The following is a 15636-nucleotide window of genomic DNA, read 5'->3' as shown; positions in this document are numbered from 1 at the left end:
GCAGGTCTGACTACTGTCCTCCTTGGGGAGGGCATTTCAGACCTGTTTCTTCTTAATTAAACATCACTCCCATGCCCTCTCCATGCAGTTCCAGTCGCTCTCCTGCAGCGCGCCCACGTCTCTCCGTCTCCTGGCCTTGGCATAGCAGGGCTCCCCACGCTGCCCGGTGTCCCTGACTGGCCTTTCCGTCCCCAGGCCTCCTGCTCTGGCTGATTCCACACTAACATGTGGAGCTACCTTCTGACAGGATTAATCCTCACTGTCTCTCCAAGAGCCCTCCAAGGCTCACAACAGCTACTTACATTAAGTTGAAGCCTCTTACATTCAGATCCAAACGATTTTGTACTTTCCTGTACGCAACGGTCTCTCCTCTTCCCTCCTTCCAGCCATTGGTCTGTTTCTGCTAAACAAACTCGCTAGACAGATCAGCCTTTTCTTCCCACTTTAAAGTAATTCTCTCTGTCCTCGCCCGTCCTCTCCTTCAAATCTCTCCTCACATCTCACTTGCTGCCTGAAATATTTATTTCCACTTCCCCTGGCAGCCCATTTCTGCAAATTCTCTCTGAATGCATCTACTCATGCTTTTTTATTCGTTCAAAAGTATTACTTGGCAACATTGGATCCCAGGGGAAAGGCAGCCATAACACGAACTGATAATAATATGTATTAACCAAGGAAGTTGCTTCTTTCTCATCTTCTGCAAAAGAGGACATTACATTGCCTACCCCACAATGTTATTTGAGGATTATATGATTTACCTATGTAATAGAACACACCTATCTTTATCTCTCTGTCTGTCTGTCAGTCTATCTATCTCTCTATCATCTATCTACTTTCTCACTATTCATTCATTTTGTAGCCACCCCTTTACTTTTGTTTCTATGAGTTAGGATAAAGAAGATGTGGTATGTACATGCAATGGAATATTATTCAGACATGAAAGAGAGAGAACGCGTGCCATTTGTGACAACATGGATGAAGCTTGAGGACATTGTGCTAAGTAAACAATGTCTAAATTAAGCTTTCAAAAACCATGCCAACATAAAGGCACAGACTCTTTTATGTGCTCGTTTTAAAATATGGCTACTTCTAACAAGAATGTGAGACTGCTTACACTTTTTAAATTAAAGCAAACTTTTGAATGATTATGAAATAAAAATAAGACATAAATATAGTCAAAGACGTAAAAGTCATACATTTTATCACATCTAAATAAAGACTTTCATAAGTACATGCAATGAAAAGAGACGGCTTCACGTACCTTGTCAATGATCAAAAGGTACCGCTTTGAAAGAACAGGAAGGCACGCTGCCCATCACCTGGGGAGTCCGCTCACATGGAATCGCAATGTGAAATAACTCTGTGCTTCAGTTCTCCGCGTGTTTGTGGTATATTTGTGGTTTAGAAATAGTTCCTATGTAGCACGAATAAATCAAGCAAGAAAGGCATATTGGTAGACCTTAAATTAAATTTACTCTTATAATGAATACGTCTCAAAAAGTACCAGAAATTACTCATCCCCTTCTGAAAGTCCAAGAAAGTGTCCTTTTATGCTAAATTGCAAACATTTGGATCAATCATGTAAAGATTACTTCTTAGATGAACTAATTTCAGAAGTTACTTTACTATATGCTCTTTGAAGTCATACATTTCTCCAAACTCTAAGATGAAATGTCATTTGAAAACAACAGGATCATGTCTTGGATGGACATTTATTTCCGCCCTTTATGTTATTTAATTATTTTCTCAATCACCTTTTATCCCCCATATACCCTCTTCCACCTCCACCCACCCCCTCACCACCCTGAAGTCGCCACACTATTGTCCGTGTCCATGAGTTCTCTCTTTTTTTCTTTTGTTCTCAATCCCTTCCCCTCTCCCCCCGCACTCCAATCACCACCGTCACCAGAGCTGCCTGCCTGCTGTCTTTCTATGAATGTGTCTCTATTTTGCTTATTAATCCATTTTGCGAATAAGTAACCCATTTCAACACTTGACGCTACCTTGGTCCTGTGTTTTAGGTATTGGTTGGTGATCTTTCACTGTTTGTGTCACATTTTACTCTGGGTTTTTCAAGAGGATTTCAAAGACCACCCCTGGCTGATCTTCACGCTGCTTAAACTACACTTACCTGTAGACAGTGGCGTGGTCACACTGTCACCAGCAGTGGCTGTAGGTGCTGGGCAGGGCTCAGTATTGCATCTCACCGCTGGCAGTGACTAAAATTCCCCAAAATTCACCTGGCGGCTTAGTGAGAACCACGCGGAAGAAAACAAAGAGGCAAACAAGCCCCAAGGCCACTGGGCTCGCTCTGGGCCTTCAGACTCTGATTTTCCCGGTAAAAGGTGGTCAGTGCACATTGTTAACATGTTCTGCGCGTCCTTCTAATGTAGTCGGACAACAGGTTTTCAGAAACATTCATTTAAATTTATTTTAAAATTTTCTTTTCAATTTTGCCATCAATCTTTCCCAGAAAACAAACACATGTTTTAGGAACATTTCTGCACATTTCAGTGCACCGATGCTTCAGCGTGGACGACAGAAGCTTTTTAAACAATGGGACAGTCTCCGTGGCATCCGGATTCTTCCCAACACATTTCCTGTAAACGCCCTCACTGCGTGTTTTGTAGTGTCCTTCACACCTGGTGGTACTGTGGACAGTGAGTAGCTATTGCAATAGCTGTTTGAAGTGGTGGTTTCTTCAGTGTCGAGTATATTTAAAAAATAAATTTAAAATTTAATACCCACATGGATCATAAAACTATACTATGAATCAAGAATCAACAAATTCTGTGCACCTGTTGTACAATTTTTAAAAAGACAAAAGTCTCCACGTACAGGTTTTTTTTTTTTTAGTGTTTTTTTTAATATATTTTATTGATTTTTTACAGAGAGGAAGGGAGAGAGATAGAGAGTTAGAAACATCGATGAGAGAGAGACATCGATCAGCTGCCTCCTGCACACTCCCAACCCCCGGGGATGTGCCCGCAACCCAGGTACATGCCCTTGACTGGAATCGAACCTGAGACCTTTCAATCCACAGGCCGATGCTCTATCCACTGAGCCAAACCGGTTTCGGCTCCACGTACAGGTTTTAAGAGAACCAGTCAGTTACACTGTGACGCGCACACGCAGTAGACAAGAGGATGCTTTTAGGCGCGTTTCCTCCACGCAGCTCTGCACGTGCACACTCTCCTGCCTGTGTCTGTGGCTGGTGGGGATCTGGCCCTTTCTCTCCCAGCTGCGTGGCCACCGTTCCAGGGAGGGAGAGGCAGGGCCGGGAGCGAGGCCACTGGCCAGGCCTCCAAGGGGGGCTCTCAGCTCCTCTTAGCGCCAGAGACTTCCGGTGGGTGGACATCCATTTCTGAAAGAAGGCGAAGGCCCCGGAGACCGGCCAGGCTGGTAAAACATGAAGCCATTGTTCCTGCGCTTCCTCCTTTAGACAGAAGTCCAGCCTATAGCTTACTTAACAGAAACTTTAGGTCCATTAAGTTTCCGTTCAGTAAAGTCCCGATATTTCAAAGCACTTGGTGTAGGAAAAGGTGATACATTATAATGACAGATAGGCAGGCGAAATGGACAGATGGTGCATATACCAAAAAATCACAAAGAGCTAAAAAAAAAACCCCAACACAGAGGTTTTCATTCACTGAACAGGAAGCATGTGTGGGTGACTGTGTAAGCGTTACTCAAATTAGCCTCATCAGCGGCTCCATGAAACATGTGCAATCACTGCATTCCACCGGCCAGAAAGCGGGAAGGTAACGGATGAACTCGCTGGCGCCTGGCAGCGGGACAGTCACTGTGAATCCTCCTCAGAGGCCGCCCCTCATGCTGCGCGCCCATGTCCCGCGTGCCCTTCGCGGGAGGGGAACAGTCCTGCGTCCCCGTGTGCAGTGACACAGGGAAGCTTCGAGGAACTCAGCGCCGTGTCTAACGTCAGCTGGTGAGAGGGAAGCCCAGTCCCCACTTCGTGCTCATCGAACCCACAGAGGAGTCAGTGCCCTTGACCTCTGGGCCACCTTGAGCTTCGTGGAGCCACAGAGAGGGGACCACGGAGTCGTCCAGCATGTGCTGTGGCTGAACGCCTGGTCCCTGGCCTGGAGGGCCCGGTGACGCCCCCACCTGTTTGCTGGAGGGACTAGCACCCACCGTGGACTGGGACGTTTTCTCGTGGCTGACTAATGAGGAGGCTCATTGAACAGAAGAGTCAATGCTGGTGGCAATGGCAATGGAAACTGAGCAGCTGGGAGAAGCAGCCGCCTCCCCCCTCAGGGCACCGAGCGCCTCCACCATCCGGAGAGTGAAACGTCGCAGGAAGAACACAACACCACGGAGCGCATGCGGAGGAAGGCGGGCAATTCACTCAGCTTTCCGTTGGCTGCCCTTTCGAAAGCCCAGTCATCTTTGTGTGCCCTTGGAGAGTGTGGCTGTAGGTTTGGTTTTCATTACATGCGTTAACACACTGTTCAAAAATCAACTGAATTATCTACAAACACTACATGACAGAGAGGCATGTTGGCACGGCGGAGGGATGTGTTTCTGCCAGGGACACTGGGCACCAGGTCATTCGAGAGAGGCCGTTTCCAAACACAGGAACTTAGGTCTTCACACAAGTTGGTGCTCCTCCTGTGAGACTGTACTTCTGTCTGGCTGCTGCCTATCCATCCACGGGGCTCTGCCTGCTGCCTGTCCATCCATGGGACTCCGCCTGTTACCTATCCATCCACGGACTCCGCCTATTGCCTGTCCATCCACGGGACTACGCCTGTTGCCTATCCATCCACAGGATCCCATGCATCTGGTCTGTCATCTGCTCGGTGGGAGCCTGGGCTGGGAGGCCAGAGACCAGGTTTGAGGTAATTTTAACCGATGAGGATGGTGAGCATTTATTCATTTACCTCACAAGTACTCAGAGCACTCACTTTATGGTGAAATCGCTAGAGGCAGAATGTGCTAAGCCAGAGAAGACATGCCCGGCCCGTTTCCCAGACTCTCTGACGTGGTCACCCTGGTGGTTACAAAGGGATCAGTTAGCATCTCCAGTTTGGCTGGGGGTGAGGAAAGGGCAACCTCTATGAAGGGACAATCCCCAAACGGGCCCCGTGAGTCCCACATCCACAGGACCAGAGCTTTCTCGGCTGATTCCCTGGAATCGCACAGCAGGCACAGGGCCTGGCACAGGGGGCTCACAAACACACTCTGTGTCATTGATACAAATTCATATCTGTCTGTTTGTTTTTTGTCCTCAAAGGCACAGACTAAATTTCCATTCTTGGTTTTGCATGATGATTTTGTTTCATGTGAAAATTCAAGGCCTTGGGGGTTGACAGCAGCTTTTATTGGGGAGGCGGAAAAACATTCTGTGAACACAATGAGGCACGCGGGTCCCGTGCCCCCACCCCCTGAGTCTCCAGGAAGACAGTTTGGCTGAAAGAACAGAAACGCCCGTGCTGGTGGAAAGAGCAGGGAGCGACCGGCCCTGTCCTGGGTCCAGAAGCTCAGAGATGATGTGGGGTCAACTCAGACAACCTCCAGCTTTAGTTTAAAGAGAAAAGGAAATTCATTTGGTAGCATTTTTCTCTAAGTTTGTAGAAATACTCATGGATATAAAAGTGCTCACACTGGTGCTGAGGCCGACTCCTTGTGGGGAAGCCATTTTCAAATGTCACCTATGAACGAACATGTCTCATTTTTTAAGAGTCAGCCTTTCTCGGGTTTCTTTTGTCTGCCTTTTGAGGAGGAGGAGGCTCAGATTCCTTGTCCTGGGGTTGGAGGGCCTGTGGGTGGGAGGAGGGCCTGTGGGTGGGAGGAGGGCCTGTGGGTGGGAGGAGGGCCTGTGGGTGGGAGGAGGATCTGTGAGTGGGAGGAGGGCCTGTGGGTGGGAGGAGGGTCTGTGGGTGGGAGGTGGGAGGAGGGCCTGTGGGTAGGAGGAGGGCCTGTGGGTGGAAGGTTCCTGGTCCCTGGGCTCAGGTGCCTTGAGGACATCCTTCTTGGCTTAGAGGACGGTGCTCAACACAGACCCAACATGCACTAGACTGTGTCTGGTTCGCTTTAGGGTAAGCACTGTGTCCATAGCATTTCGTCCTGCAGCTCAGCATTTTTGAACAACGCCTTTCAGGAAAATTAATAACTGCCCTTCGGGTTTTAGGAAATCCATTCCCAGACTCTCGCTGATACGATGGTGGCGGCCTTGGAGGTCATGACTCTGAGCGGGAGCACGTCAGGTCCTGGGATTTGTTTCCAGGAAAAAAACACCTCGGCTCCTCTCTCCTCCCGGGGTCGGCCTGCTCTCCCGTGTGCCCTCGGCCCGGCATCCCCGCTCTTCTCAGCAGGTGATGGATGGCCCGGCGCTGCTGCCCGGGAAATGTCCTCGGAGCCCATGTAAATGTCTTCCTGGAAACAGCGATGTGTTCCTGCAAGACTTTAAATAACACTCGCGGCCGCCCTCGCTCATTTGATAATGGATCTCTCCTCTCTTTCTTCTCCTCGTTCATATTTCTCCCACCGACGCTTTGTCATTCTGGTCTATGGCTTTGTTTAACTCTCTGAGGCTATTTATACCATTTGCATGAAAAATGCCACATAAAACAAAATCGTACCACTGCATAGATTAAGGGAACTCACTTTATAATGTTTGATTAATTTTGACTACCTTTTCCGTAATAAATTAATACAAAATGCGTTTCATCATATGTTATGGAGATGTGTCATACATAAGGAATTCCCCATGCTCGCCTTTAATCAACACTTTTTACCAAGTTCCATTAACAGCCATAAAATGCTTTTAAGTTCTTCACGGGCATCCAGACAACATGAACTGACCCCAAGGAAAACAATTCCATATTTTCACCTTAAATATTATATTTATGTGGCAGTAAATAAAAATTAGCAGGGTTTTGCTTCTAATTGTTTTGATCATTTCTAGGCAAGCGATTTTTTACATAAAGCATATCCCTAATTAGGAAGCTTTGGTGTAAAATATTCAGTGACGAGACAGAGCTTGACATTTTAAGAGCTCAGCTCAGTCCCAGCTCAGTGAGTGAATGTCAGCTGCTTCGCACCCGGGGCCCCCGTGGCTGCAGCGTTAGGTCGGGAAGAGCAGTGGTCGGCCTCCCCCCGGGTCCCGGGACTGCTCTGTGCTCGGCTGTGACGGTGATGGTGGGACTGCTCTGTGCAGACGGAAGCAGTGGGCTCATGGAGGCTGTAATGACGACAGATGCCAGGTCTCCATAAAAATGCCTCTTTATTATGTCCGTAGGCCGCGCTGTCCGTGCCCAGGGGAACCTCGTGCTCTGCAAACAGTTCAGCCAGTAGACCCGTCACAACGTCAGTGAAGGTGCGAGTCGGGGGTTCGTCCCAGAGGCAGTTTCCCCTCCGACCTCCTTCCACGTCCTCTCTCGCAGCCGCCTGGGGCCTCTGCCCTGGGAACGGTGCCCACTTGGGCTTGGTCCCTATAGTCCTCTGCCTCCTGCTCTCCCAGGGCCCCAGGGCACAGCACCAGCAGCCCCTGGTCACGCTGCCAGGCCCTGGAGGGCCCGCCTCCCGCTCATCTCAGCGGCCTGGGTCCCAGCCCGCCAGCCCCTCAGCAGAGAAGCGGGGAAAGCACTCACCTGAGTCACAGGCCTGACTCCATGGCCCCAGCACAAGGGCAGCACCAGGCGCTCTAGCCTCCTGTTTACATAAACTGTCACCACCCCGCCACCCCCCGCCCATGGGATGCATTTGCTGTTGCACAAGAACGAATGATGATGGTAACTAATTACACTTGATTGATGGGGACTCAGAGCCCTGAGCCAGGGTCCCAGCATCCACACCTGATTGCCTGTGGGGTGTGCGCCCCCGGACCCAGATCCCAGCACAGGGGGCGGGGTGTGTGTTATTATCACTGAGTCCCCAGGACAGGCTGTTTATGCAATGGGGGTAACAGCCCACAGCTCAGTTTTTTTAAAAAAATATATTTTTATTGATTTCAGAGAGGAAAGGAGAGAGAGAAACATCAGTGATGAGAGAGAATCATTGGTCAGCTGCCTCCTGCAGCCCCTGGCATGTGCCCTGATGGGGAATCCAACTGGCAGCTTTCAGTGACAGGACTGAGCTCCGACCCACTGAGCACCTCTGGCCAGGCTCCCACCCACCCTTCCTGATGCCCGAGCTGGGTGGGCACGGCGACTACAATTGTAATACGCTTCCCAAACCTGAGGAAATGTCCTGTTTTTTACTTTAAAGCTTAGGGCTTCCACACACCTTCTCAGAAAGACATTCTTTAAAAAGAGATAAGCAGGCCTATGTCGCCATTTAACTTGAACAGCATTTTAACCAAATGATGCCAATAGGCAGACTCCCCAGCGTGACTGCATTGCAGGCTGGGGAACCAGACTGGTCTGACGCATCGCACTCTGTCGTTATGTGTTCTCTTTAAACAGTGAAACATAACGGACTCTGATCTGCGGGGGGATGGAGAGCAGGCCCACGGGCTGCACGGGCTGGGCGCCGGTGAGGGCAGGGCGGCCCCCTCCCCCCAGGCCTGCGGTCAGGGCAGGCGACTGTGCCCGGCCACTTCTTACGTCTTGTCCCCCCGCAGGACATTGTCTCCATGGCGACACTTCCTCAGGCTCTGGCTCTGGAACCGCACGGACATTTTCCTTTCAGCGTTTACAGCTCAGCCAGATGGAAGGGAGCAGGGAACATGGAGAAGCTTCGCGGGGATGGGCGTCGCTATCACACTGCCCCTAACAGGCGCCCGAGCTTCCTTTCCACCAGCCCTTCCTCATGCCGCTGCAGCATGGAGCTGCCCCCACCGCCACCCCACCACTCCCACCCCCGGCCTGCACTGTGTGTGTAGATGTCATAACCCAGACCTTCCTGATTTTCCACTCAAGGAAAATCTAGGCTCCTTTCTAGCTGTAAGTGTTATTTATTACAGAGCAGGAGCTGGTGGCGAAGGGTCTACCTCTGCATGAATTATTTCTCCAGGAAAGTGAGAGTCACCGGCCGAGAAGGGGGCCCAATATCCACCAGGGGTGGGGGGAGGTGGCAGAAACACTGTAGGAATTTGTGACTTGAATTTTATTGATTTTCATTCTTATGCAGTTTCACGCTTTAAAAATTAATGCTTTTAATTTTCTTTTTAAACTTTCAATAGCCATCAAAAGCAGTGAATATTGCAAATGCAATGAGAAGACGGCTTCACAAGAGCATTTTGAGGCATGTTTATTTTTTGGAAGGAAATGCCGTGAAACGGACCCAAGAGAAGTTAAGTGCGAGTGTGGACAGCAAGTGGAGCTTTCCTTACCGACACCCCAATGGCTGTGAGGACGTGGCCAGCCCTGTGGGGACAGCCCTGCAAACCCAGATTCAGTAGCGAATCTCTCACAATAATGCAAATGTCTATTTTAAATTGAGAGGAATTAATAAAAACCTGTTACAAACAGCCACAGGATTGTCTGCAGAAATACTTTCAACAAGAACCTGTTTTGTTTGTTAAGGTTCTAGACAGTTTTCTACAATTTCCTGAAAGGAACTTAAACCTTTTGTTTCCTAGTCAAGCCTACTCTAAGGTCCGATATCCTAGCCCCGCCCTTATATCCATGGGACCCCCCCAGGGGTTCTGCTCATGCACAGTCCATGCCTAAGTGGGGCGAGGGTCTGCAAATGGACTGAGCCCTGATGATTGTAGGTATTGGGCATTGTGTTCAGCATTAAAGGTGTTGTCTATGGCTGTATATCGTGACTAGAGGCCTGGTGCACAAAATCTGTGCACTGGGAGAGGTCCCCCAACTGCCCTCCCCTGCCGGCCTGAATGCCCACAACTGCCCTCTCCTGCCAGCCATCTTGTGGCAGCCATCTTTGACCACATGGGGGCGGCCATCTTGTGTGAGGACTTGACAGCCAATTTGCATATTAACCTCTTTATTATATAGGATCCTATGCTCATTTGTACTGTTGTGTGGTGTGCTGTGATACTGCATGGACAGTCCATTTATTACTCACTATTCTAGTTGATGGGAATTTGGGCCTCTCTAGCTGGTCATGACTAGTGTTACTGTGCTCATTTTCTCATCGCCGCGCATATATAGTTATCTCTCTTTAGTATATACCTAAACACATGAATGCTGAAGTTATATGATACTAAAATATTCAGCTTAGATTCTGAAAAATGGCTTTCCAGGGTGATTCCTACCAACAGGAGAACATTATTCTACACACTCCACATCCTTCCCAACATTAGTATTGCTGGCAGTCTTTTTAAAATTTTAATAATGTGTGGCAATTATGTATTTGTTTTGTTCTGATAACTGGTGAGGTTGAGCATTTTTTCTCATGTGCATTGGTCATTTGCATATTCTATTTTGAAAAGTGTTTAATTATCTGAATTCATTTTTCTATTGTATTCCCAGTCCTTTCTGTTGGTTTGTAGGAACTCCTCTGTGTTCTAGAAGATGGCATTCCTTTTGTGTGTTACCGAAGCCTTCCAGTTTGTATGTAGCATTCTCATTTGGACAGTGGTAGATGCCATTCGATGAACAGAAATTCTTAATTTTAATTTAGCCCAATTTAGCAACTCTTTTCTTAGAGATAGATTTTCTCCCTGAGACATATGATGACCTAAGACCACAACAATATGATTCTGAGTTACTACTAAAAGCCCTTTAGTTGGTTAACGTTCAACCATGGGTTAACAGTCCATCTAGGACTTTGTGTTTGCATCTAGTATGAGGAATGTATCAATTTTTCTTTTTCCATATGAGTAACCAATTGGCTCTGCATCATTTATTTAAAATGACACCCTTTCCCTGTGGAATTATAGTTGTTATAAGTCAAGTACCTAATACGCAGGTCTGTTTCTGGACTCTTAATTATGCGTCACTTATGAACGTGTCTGTCCTTTGGCCTATGCCACACTGTCTTGACAGCCAGAACTCAATTACAGAGTCAGGCCATTGAAGAGACTACCAGACCACACAGAGTGCACGCACGGGCAACTCTAATCAAGATAAATGACATGGAAGGGAGAAGGAGAGGAAGGTACATGAGTTCAGTGTTAATGAATCAACAATATCCATTCAATAAGTTGTATTTACACAGACACATACATAAAACAAGATTATGTATTGCTCTTTTTACAAAACTATTATGGCCAGAGTTTTGAAGGAAACTAATGCTGCACTTACTCAGAGGAGCAGTTCAGTATTAACTGGTTAAGTGTCCATGCCAACTTTCTGGAACCTACCTAGAACAAACAATGAGAACAAAATGTATACATGCAGTATGTGTGTGTTCCACACTTTTTATTATTAACAATTGTATTTATTTACTTTGCTTTGTTATTGTCAGAAGGAGAAGTTTTCTATTTTGTCTATTTTTGTTTTTCAGTCATTTTGAAGTGACATCAGGAAGTGTACTATAAGCAGTGTGAAGGGAAGGTGACCAGAATTTGTTCGATGCCATTTACTAAGTACTAATTGACAATAATAGTTATTTAATTTTTAAAATATTTCTGTTCTATTGATAGTCTTGTTTTACAAGTTATTAAATTGGGGCTGAAAGACCTGAGGCACCTGGCTGGAGCCTGGCTTTGGACTGAAGTCTGTTGGCTGCGCAGCCAATACTCTTACTTGGACTGCCATTCACTCATCCGTCTGATGTTCCCATCTGAAATATAATCCTGAATAGTCCTTCATGCACCAGAATGTCGTGAGCCTGAATTAGGGGATGTTAGTGTCAGAGAAACACAGTAATTGCAAAACAGTGCTTGTCACATCAGATCTGTCATAGCTCCTCTCTGAAGTACATTTCCTGGGAAAGTGGCAGGAAGTCTAAGGGTCTGCAATGGGTGTTAATGAAGAGCCAGTAGTAGCTCAGAAATCAATATATGACACACTTTCCACGTTGATGTGCTGTGATGGTTCTCCTTGCAATGCCTCATGGAGGACAGTTACTTTCGTGCTCACCAGCGCTGTCGAGAAGGCCCTTTGGGAGTGTTAATGCTAAGTTTCTTCATTAACTAGGAAGATGAAAACCAGGCACTGAGCACTAAACACATTTTAACACATCACTCAAGAGGGGAAGGTCACTTCTCCAATGTTATCCCTCACCCTTGGGTGTTTCCGTGTGATGACTTAGAGAGAAATACCCACCGCACTTATCAAAATGAAGGACTTGCTGATTCACACTGTCCAGCAAAAGCCCTGTCATTGATCCAGAGTCCTAACATCAGGGGATTCTTGCACATGCTCCGGGCATGCCTAAGTCATCCTGCCAAAGTGCTGAGTCATATATTACACTAATGGTATTCCCTCTGAACCAGCACCTTCTCCTCCTGCATTTTCTGTCAAAGCTGGTATCACTGGTCATCAGAAACCCAAGCTAGAATCTTGGAAGTGATTTTCGATTCCCCCCTTTTTCTCACCTACATAACTGGGCAATAGTAAATCTGTATATTTTATGTTCTCAGTTTCCCAGGTGCATTTAACTACACTAAGTCTATATTAGGAATTCCTTAACTATGTGGATTGTCATCCCTTCCTTTGATTAGCACAGTAGACAACGAATTGATCTTCATGCCTTTAACTTGGCCCTTAAATCCAACCTCCACAAATCAACTTGGTGGTCCTTCTGAAGCACAGATGGTGTGACACTCCTCTGCTAGGACCTCTGCTGCCCAGAGCAGATTGCCTGGGTCACTGTGGTCGCACAGTAAGCATTTGATCAGTAGGGCATTGAAACACAGGTGTAATGGGCTGCACTTCAGCCACGCTGACTTTCACAGCTCCAGTTAGTGAGAAAGTGCATGTCTACTTCTGAACTTAAGAGAAAACTTACGGGAGATCTGCTGTAGATTTGATTGTCATCAACTTATAGTTGGATGGTGGTGAGTGTGATGGATTAAGAGGCTGGAGATGCTTTTATAGAAAAGGAGGCCTCCATCACCGGACACTAAATTGATTCCCACTTGTTCTGGGATGTTTGATTATAAGCATGAAATTTCAAGCTGTTTTATCATTCACAGAGAAATGGCATCCATGCTACCTCAATGGAGTTCTCTGATGTAGGGCGTGTGTTATTGCTAATGGAAGGTAGTCCCAGAAGGATTTAGCGAGCTGTCTAAGATGTTATGGCAAGGACTTGCTAGAAGAACCGTCATGTGGTTGCCTGGTTGAAGGCATGTGGCATGTTTCCAGGAGGCCACATTGCCTCTGTGTGTGTGTGTGAGTGAATGCTAACGATGTTTACTCTTGCGCCCACTGGCCACACTTGGAGATGCTACTATGTGTCTGGCACGTGCTTGGATGTGCACTTCTAAGATGAGCCTGGCCCTGCTCTTCCAGAATGAACGTAAAGACAGAACACCAATAACTGAACATAATGATGTGCCAAGTGCCGTTACAGAGGCCCAGGCAGAGACTGCGCAGCCCAGAAAGGCCCTGGTGGGGAGAAAGTGAGGGCGCGGCATGGAGGAAGGCAAAGCATTGTCTTCCCACCTGATGAACGAGTCGCCCACCATTTCCTTCTCCTTCCATCGTCATCATGCATACAGCAGATGTGAGAAAGGAGATGTCATACATTTTGGCTAAATTTGAAAATAGTACTCATATTTCAAATGGAAATGTTGAATAGGCAGATGGATCCACAAGCCCGAAGTACTGTAGAAAAATTCAGGTTGAAAACAGAAATGTGGGTGCTATTCGGATCTATGGTAGAGAAGAGATTGTTTTAGAAGCAAAAGCTGGGTGGAAGAGGGTTCGAGGACTTTGGGAGATATAGAACCAGAAGTAGCACATATACACACCCCTTTCGGGGATTTTAACTCTAAAGAGAAAGAAATTCAACACTTGAGGTATTGGGCTCAAGTAAGAATTCGCTTTTTTTCTTGTACTTTGAGAAAAATAATTTGAACGCTGAGAGAAGACATCCATGAACATAGGAAAACTGACCGTGTAGAGGAGGATGGTATCGATAAAGCGCTGACCTTGAGTGAGAGGGTGTGGGACCTAACGCACAACTGGAGAATGGACTGTAGCTGGGACACAGACAGATGAACTGTCCCAGCAAAGGAAGGGAAGGCAGGACAGATAGGCAACGGTCGGTAGACGTATTGGGAAATTGTGGAATTCATCTTATTTCTCCAATGTTTGTCCTCAATGAATGAGGAAGTACTAGTGAGGTCAGTAGCTGAGAATGAGGATAGTGCGAGGATGTTGAAGTCTGGACGAGAAGGAATGGAATGTTGGCCTGGGAGAACTTGAGAGCACAAGAACTGAAGAACCACCGAGCCACACGGGCCAGGCTAGACCCAGTGGGTTTGGGGGCTCGGATCAGTCCCACCTAGAGAAGGAGACATGTGGTAGATGCTTCTTAGCCAATTACAAGCAACCAACTCAACCACAGGGACTCCTCCCTGCCCACGCTGGATTCTAGGATTTCTTGCTTCGTTGCTCCAAATACCATCTTTTTCAAGAGCCCAAGTGTCTGACTTGGATTTTAAAGCAAACCGGATATAAGTGGGAAGCAGACAAAAGGTAAAGTCACACAAAAAATAGGAACAAACTTTTGCGTAAAACCAGAGAAAAGAAAATTATACCAAAGTTTTGAACATGTGCAACTTGGTTCTATCCCTTCAGGTCAGAGTTGGTCCCTTGAGGCCCCTGCGGCTCCACATCTGGATAAATTCTCCTTTAAGTCCCAACAGAAAGCCTGGTCTTCTGGTGACAGAACCTGTGGCGAACTGGTGGTCTTCACAGAATGAGTCGTCGTCAGAATCCAGCTGCCACGCTGGCGGTGGGCCACACCAACAGCTCCATGCCGCCCCTGACAGAATAGTACACACGCTGCTGTTCCCATGGAGATTCAACGGCTTCAGCCTGATGTCCCTGCTTGCAGAGCGGCAGTTCTGAGCCTGCGGTGCACCCGCCCTGCTGGCCAGGGAGAGGAGGCACCAGTCAGGGCCCACCACATGCAGGAGCTTCTCCGCTGATATTCCACTGGCCACGTGCCTCCTAAACCTGCCAGCGATTCATACACGGAACTGACTCAGACGCGTGTGGGCAGAGGGGAGAGCGAGGTACCGGGAACAGTGAATAAATACGTCCGGTTCAGATGGGAAATGCTCGGGGGGAAGCAGCTTTTTCACCCGCTGGCTCCACACAGGAGGGAGGAGGCCTCTTTAACGTGATTTAATGTTTGGTTTTGCGTTGTCTGTTAATGAAACAGTTATTATAAAGTGAGGCAATGGGAAGGTCCTTTGGAGGGGACACAGAACTCTCCACTGAGGGCCTGAGTGACCCCTTTTCACCCAGAGCCCCTCGCACCCATCCGCGCCGGGCACCTTCCTCCGATGCCCCTGTGAAGGTCAGGGCCTCAGCCAGGCAGCCGGGACTCGCACTCAGCTCCTGGTGTTGCTGAGACAACCGGCCGGGGAGTCAGGGGCAGGGGCTGGAGGGCCATCAGTCGTGCTTCCTCAGCACTGGCCGCGGGGTCTGTCCACATGGCTGACGCAGCTCAGGAGGATGCTCTCCTGGGCCATGGCCTTGACACTGGACTGTCAGGGCTCCCCCGAAACCAGGAGTCTTGTCATGAAACCCAGGCGCAGAGGAGAGCGCCGGAACAGAGGCCCCAGAGAGCTGGGAGCTGGAG

At 47.9% G+C, this 15636-nt stretch overlaps 1 long non-coding RNA gene across 1 annotated transcript in view; it reads right to left on the bottom strand.

Annotated features, from left to right (window-relative positions):
- Positions 1-6609: 6609 nt before the first annotated feature.
- The window catches only part of LOC107181743, an 11629-nt gene continuing 2602 nt past the window's right edge, over positions 6610-15636 (bottom strand). Inside the window, exon 2 of the long non-coding RNA XR_001512450.1 lies at positions 6610-7204. This is a non-coding gene — a long non-coding RNA (uncharacterized LOC107181743). The remainder of the gene's footprint in view (positions 7205-15636) is intronic.

The sequence above is a fragment of the Myotis davidii genome, unplaced genomic scaffold (assembly GCF_000327345.1).
Source record: "Myotis davidii unplaced genomic scaffold, ASM32734v1 scaffold592, whole genome shotgun sequence".
NCBI classification, from domain to species: domain Eukaryota; kingdom Metazoa; phylum Chordata; class Mammalia; order Chiroptera; family Vespertilionidae; genus Myotis; species Myotis davidii.
This window is presented reverse-complemented; position numbering and strand designations above follow the sequence as displayed.